General features: G+C 39.5%; 1 non-coding gene across 1 annotated transcript; it reads left to right on the forward strand.

Annotated features, from left to right (window-relative positions):
* The first annotated feature begins 345 nt into the window (after positions 1-345).
* On the forward strand, positions 346-452 carry LOC141615788 (small nucleolar RNA R71). The gene has a single exon (XR_012530186.1). It is a non-coding gene; the product is annotated as a small nucleolar RNA R71 (small nucleolar RNA).
* Positions 453-6695: the final 6243 nt, after the last annotated feature.

Consider the following 6695-nt stretch of genomic DNA (forward strand, 5'->3'; position numbering starts at 1 on the left):
CCACTTGGAATTGATGAAGATGCCACCATGGCATTCACATGTTGCTTAGATTTAGAGGCTTCTTCAAGCTTAGCCATATCCTTCTCAAACTTCAAATTAATGGTATCAATATGAGCACTACGTTGAGCACCCAATTGAGTAATAGAGTCCACTTCATGCTTTCCTCCTCTAGTAGCCTTCCGAGGTCTACTATATTGTGAGTTATGGACCGCCATTTCCTCAATCTTGTTCCATGTTTGATTATCTTCAAGTTCGGTAAACATACCATTTGATCCCATATTGACAATGTTTCGGGAGTCTTCATAAAGACCATTCCAAAATTGTTGTACCAAGAACCACTCGCTAAGTCCATGATGAGGACATGAGTGACAAGTTCATTTGAATCGCTCTGAAGCTTCATACAAAGATTCTTCGTCCCTTTGTTTGAATCCCGTGATTTGGGCTCTTAGCATGTTAGTCTTTTCCGGAGGGTAGAACTTTTTGTAGAAAGCAAGTGCCAATTTCTTCCAAGAGTCAATACCAAGAGTAGCCTTATCAAGGCTCTTTAACCATTGTTTCGCGGTACCAATCAAAGAAATAGGAAATAAGACCCATCGAATTTGGTCTTGAGTCACTCCGGTTTGTGAAATAGCATCACAACAGTCACAAAAAGTCTCCATGTAAGAATGAGGGTCTTCACTAGGCATCCCCCCAAATTGGCTTCTTTCGATTAATTTCAAAAATGCGGATTTTGCAATGAAATTACCGGTCAAATGTTGTGGTGTGGGAGTACCATTTGGTAGATTCTCCTCGGTTGGTACGGAATGTGATGAAAATTTAGGCATTGTAGGTTGATTTTGTGGTTGGTTATGGGTTGGGTTATCTTCTCCTTCTCTTGCAAAAGGGTTGATGAACTCAATATTATTTGGTTGAATGTCCCCAATCTCACCAATACCTCTCAAAGTATTTCTAGTAAGTCTTTTATTGGTTGTCAAAGTTCTTTCAATTTCGTGATCAATGGGTAAAAAGGTACCTTGTGATCTTCTAGACATGCAAAATATCAAACAACTCGAAAAAAATTAGAACAAACCTTTAGGAATTTTACTTCCCGATGGCAAAGAAAGACACAACTAAAAACAATCAAAGAAAATCAAATCAAGTTAATACCGTCCCCGGCAACGGCGCCATTTTTGGTTCGTCGGTTTTGTTACTCGTCGTCAAAAGTTACCTAGACCAAAACAATATTTATAACTTCAAAAACTACTCTACTATTAGTAAAGAGGTAAGTAAAGGTCGAATCCCAAGGGACGGGTATTGATGTAGGATTTTCGATTGCAAATGGTCGTGTCTAAGGGTGGCACAATTTGGGTTGAGATAAGAGATCACTAAACTAAATAATAATGCAAACAAACAAGCAAGATGATTAAGATGAGATGTAAACAATTGATTAAAAGCACTAGGTTATCATGGGTTCATAGGGGATACATGGGAATTGATCATACAAACATATTCTCAAATTATAAGCAAGCAATTATTGTTGTGATAGGATCGAGTTGGTTTATATCTTACAATCCTAGGAAGGTTTGGGTCCCGGAGCCGAATCGGTTAGATTGTACAACACCTACAAGTCGACTTAATCCTCCCTACTCAACTATATGCATGGTCTAATGAGACTCGAGTTGGTTTATGTCTTATAAGCCTCATTGAATAGGTAAGTGATGGGTAAAAAATGCAAGGATTCATTGGCTCGCATTTCATCAAACATAACATGTGCATAAGTTGAGATCACAACAAGCAAGCAAATAAATATGTGAACATATTAGATTAAGCATGAATCATCCCCTATGTTGGTTTCCCCTAATTCCCCATTAACCCTAGTTAAGAAACTACTCACTCATTATCAAGTTTATCATGCTAACAAGGTTTTCAATCATATTAACAAGGCAAAACATGATGAATGAATGGAAATGATTAACAATAATTAAAACAAGGATTAAGAGAGAATTATACCTAAAGATGATTCCAAAACAATAAGCAAAGAATAATAGAAGTATTTGATGATTGATGGAAGGTTGTCAATCTCCCAAAAATACCCAAATAATCTTCAATTACCCAAAATAAATGATGAACAATAGAGAAATTAAGGAAATGAGATTTGTATTAATGCTAAATTAAGAGTTGATTACAAGATTAAGATGAGATTAGAACATAAAAAGAGCATATCCAGGATCTTCTCATGTAATTAGTACCATGGGGTATTTATACTAAGGATTAGGTACATAAATTAGGGTTACTAAGGGCTTAAAAGACGATTAAGACCCTTAAGAAAAGTTGAGGAAGTGCTCCTCTCGAGGGAGATGCTCACCGTTTTGGTGGTCTTCATAGAATATGCTCATCCCGAGCGGCTTGAGGGAGGGACGGCATGTACTGGAGAGGAATCCGAGCGGCTTGGTGAGGGCGACGCTCGGATTGGGAGGGGCCAGGACGAGCGGATTGGCCACATGACGCTCGGATTGTAGCAGGCCAGGACGCTCGTCCCGTGTACTGCGACGCCCGGAATGTTAGCCAGTCAGCTTCTCTTCTTTTCTTTCTCCAACAATCCTCAAGGATCTTCTCATCATTGCCCATTTACTTCATTATTTACATAGGCCTTCAAGTCTTGTCTTCACTTCGATGCTTGGTCATTAGATTAGATCAATTTAGCTCCATTTTGCCATGAAAATGCAAGGTTCTTACTCCTTTCCTACCAAGGGATCAAAACCTCAAAGAATATGCAAAACGAAAGACTAAAGATAGTAAATGATCCAATTATGCACTAAAAAGCATAGGAACGAGGCTTATTCGGGGACTAAATATGCTCTAATATGAGTCACATCAGGTATTTTATTGGTAGCCATATCGGGTTGTCTTGTCCCCGTCTTAGTGACGCAATAATATCCTGTTATACTTGAATGAATTGTGCGCGATGTTGTTAATAGAATTGGGGGTGGGTTTTTGTTCAGACCGTTACAGGTGATATGTTAGTGGTAGTGGTCGGGTCGTCGAGTTAGTCAGGTCGTGCGTGTATAGTGTGGTGGTGACCGTCGGTGCGGGCGCATTGTTTGGGTGGTCTGCTCGTGGGTTGGTTTCAGGTCAGTTTATTACCGTCGCATCAATGACGTAGGTGACTCCTGTTTTGAGTTGAATAGTTAGTGGAGTTCCAGGAGTCGGGTTGTGTGGTGTTTTGATGAGTGTCGGTTGTTATAGGAATTATAGCGTGAGTTATTTTTGTGTGTGCATGGGATTGTATAATGATCAGATAGTGTAAGGGAGTATCGTTGTTGAGTGACTATATCAGTAATGACATATATATATATGATTGGGTTTAAATGTTGTGGGCGTATGGTGTTACATGGTGTAGCAAGGCAAACATGAAAATATAATATAATATAATATAATATAATGGTGTGGCCATCTTAAAATTATAAGAATGTAATGAGTAATTGATCAGTAGCTTTACATGGCCATGGTGACATTATAAGGATTAGTAGTTTCTAATTAGGTTGTTAAAGGGTAATGTTGCTTAGTGATCATTAATTATTAATGAGACAATCATTATGGTAAATTATCTTATAAATAGAATCAATTTTAATTATATGTGGTATATATATACTTTGTAAGTCGGATTTGGTAAAGGATGACCGCTATTCCTTGTACTTTGCTAATTGAATTTGCGACCGTCTCAGGTTGGGATTATCCTACTCAACTATTTAATTGTGCAATTGTAATTGTTTGTAAATGTGTGGTTCTTGGAATATGGTGATTGCGATTATATGGGGTTGAGATTATGATGTTGGAGTTGTTATGAGTATGATGAGAATTTGGATGTTGTTGAGTCGGTGATTGTGATTTTATTTGAAGGCACCAAACTGCTAGTCCTTGTTTGTAGTGGATTGAAGGGACTGATTTACCGCTAGTCATTGTGAGTTATTTGTTGAAGGGACCGATATACCGCTAGTCCTTGTGTATTATTGAAGGGATCGGTCTGAGCAACCGCTAGTCCTTGTGGCGTCAGTTGATCACTGGCCCCCCCTCAGAGTCTCTTCCTTAGTAGGCTCACTACTAGGGAGATGTGCACATTCGGAGCTGAGGAATCGTTAAGATGGAGTTTGGAGGAGGGATGTGATTGGAGTATGTTGTGGACGGACAAATATTATGGGTGCTACCGTAACCTGTGATTTTTATAACTGAGCAGGATTTATTATTGTGATAACACTGTTGTCTCTATTTATGCCGTTAATTATGTTGTTGGCTTAGTCCCTACTCAACCTCGTGGTTGACAGTGTATTCGTGAACACCTGTGATGAACCATAATGGAGAGTAGATTTGACAGGTACAAAAGACTAGCCAACTTGGGAGCATTGGGACATGAGCTTGACTTGGACCATAGTTGCTGTCTATATCACTAAGATTAGTAATCACTTTATTTATTCCGCTGCGAGTTGTATCAAGTTTTATATTATGTCTAGTATGGATAAGTTATAATAATATGTAATCGCTAAGTTTTAATTAAAGTACTTTGGTATTGTTGTACCTTGTTATTCACTACCTAGGGAAACCGAGATGGTAACAACCTTAATTATTTGGGAATGTCTAGCTAAAGGCTCCTGAATAAATGGGGGTGTTATAGAATCCTACTAGGACATTCGATTTCTTTATGATCTTGCTCTCATCAACTTTCATTGCTTTCAGGACATCAAGCATAATTAGGTTGACTGAGTTGCCTCCATCTACTAAAATTCTCAGGACACGTGCAGTTCCTATTTGTATGGTAATGACCAAGCTGTCATGATGGACATCAGAGATTCCCTGCATGTCAGTATCATCAAAATTAATTTGAGGTAAGTTTCGAGGGTTAAAAGGAGATTCATTTTCGTCTCCCTGGCTATTTTCTTTGCAGTTGAGCTAGTCAGGCTGCAGATTTCAGATCCTCTATTGATGAACTAGACTTCATAGATGGGTGGTTCTAGAGGCAGATCATGGTTCCTTTCGTGGTCCTTTCTTGCTCCATTGTCTTCCCTGTTCTTTTATGGCATCAGGTCTTTCAAGTAGCCTTTCTTCAATAGGTAAGCCACTTGCCTGCGTAGTCCCAGGCATTCCTCTGTTGTGTGTCTTATGTCCATGTGAAACTCACACCATCTTGTTGTGTCTTTTCTTGAATTAGGATTGTCTGACTTCTTTGGCCACTTGACAATGTCTCCCATGTTGTCAAGCCTTTTGATCAATCGTGCAGTGTCAACAGAGAAGTTATACTCTTGAATAGGGGGATAAGTATAGTAGTTACCTCGTTGCTTATGAGCATAGTTGACTTCTGATCTGTTAGACCTGTTATAAGGGGAAGGCCTGGAACTGCTTCCTCTGTGATTGGAACTTTTTCTGTTGGATCTGTCATATCCTGAATTATTGTCAGTGGTATCTGCTTTGAAACTTTTATCTTCTTCCAGCCTGATGTAGACAAGGGCTAATGCCTGGACGTCTTTAAAGGTCTGGCAAGGCTTCATAGTTATTTCGTTATGGAAATCACTGTTCAATGGTAGCCCTTTCCTGAAAGCTTCCACGGCTATTCCCACGTCACATCGGGGAATTGATACTTACTCTTTATTGAATCTGGTCATGATTGCTCTGATTGACTCGCCATGCTTTTGTTTGATTCTGTACAGGTCACTGGATCTGTTTTTAAGTTCCCTGTTGCTGGTGAATTGGTGGTTGAAGGACTTTATCAAGTCAGCAAAGGACTTGATGCTTCTATTTGGCAGATTTATGTACCATTGCAGGGCAGGCCCATTCAGGGTTGTTCCAAATCCCTTGCACATACATACTTGTCGTAGTTCACTGAGTATGGTGGCTGCTAACATTCGTTGTTTGTAGTAGGCTACATGGTTTTGTGGGTCTGTGGTTCCATCATAAATTCTCATTGATGGTACCACAAACGTTTTTGGTAGATCTATCTTTGCTATCTCATCCACGAAGGGTGAGTCAGCATAGCTTTCTGGATTGGCTTCTTCAATGGGTGTAGGTACTCCAGGGATTTTCTCAAATTTCTCATGGAGTTTCTGGATTTCCTGGAGCATGGCATCATTATGGCTGTATTAGTTTGGTCTGGTATAGCCTCTTCATTTGGAATGTCTTCTGAGTCTGTGTCACCTTCTCCTGCTTTGGATTTTGATGGAGTTGGAGTACCAAAGTTTGAGAAGTCAATATTCCTGATGATTGAAGAGAATGGTGTTCCAGGCTTGATCTTTCACTTAGGGCCTGAAGCTTTGTCTCCCAGTTTTTGCTTCAAACTAGATTCTGATTCCTTTAGTTTCATACTTCAGCTTCAGCCTGGGCCATTTTCTGTTTCAGTTGTTCCATTTCCTACAGTTGTTGTTTGGCGACAGCCAGTTGTTGTTCAATGCTGTCTCCAGTCATTTTTGGAATTGTTTTTGTGTGTTATTTGGGTTTAGGTTTTGATTATATTTGAGCTATATTCCCCACGGTGGGCGCCAATTGTTTTAGCAGGGATTCTCACTGAGATAATGTCCTGCCAGGGAAGAATTTGCAGGGTAATCTAACTCGAAACAAATCGCCTGACTAGTATAACAGAAAGAATAAAGGATTAAGTACAAAAGTAAAACACAGAGATTTATACGTGGAAAAACCCTCGGAATAAGGGAAAAAACCACGGGCACCAAGCC

This window comes from Silene latifolia, chromosome 11 (genome assembly GCF_048544455.1).
Source record: "Silene latifolia isolate original U9 population chromosome 11, ASM4854445v1, whole genome shotgun sequence".
Lineage (NCBI taxonomy): Eukaryota > Viridiplantae > Streptophyta > Magnoliopsida > Caryophyllales > Caryophyllaceae > Silene > Silene latifolia.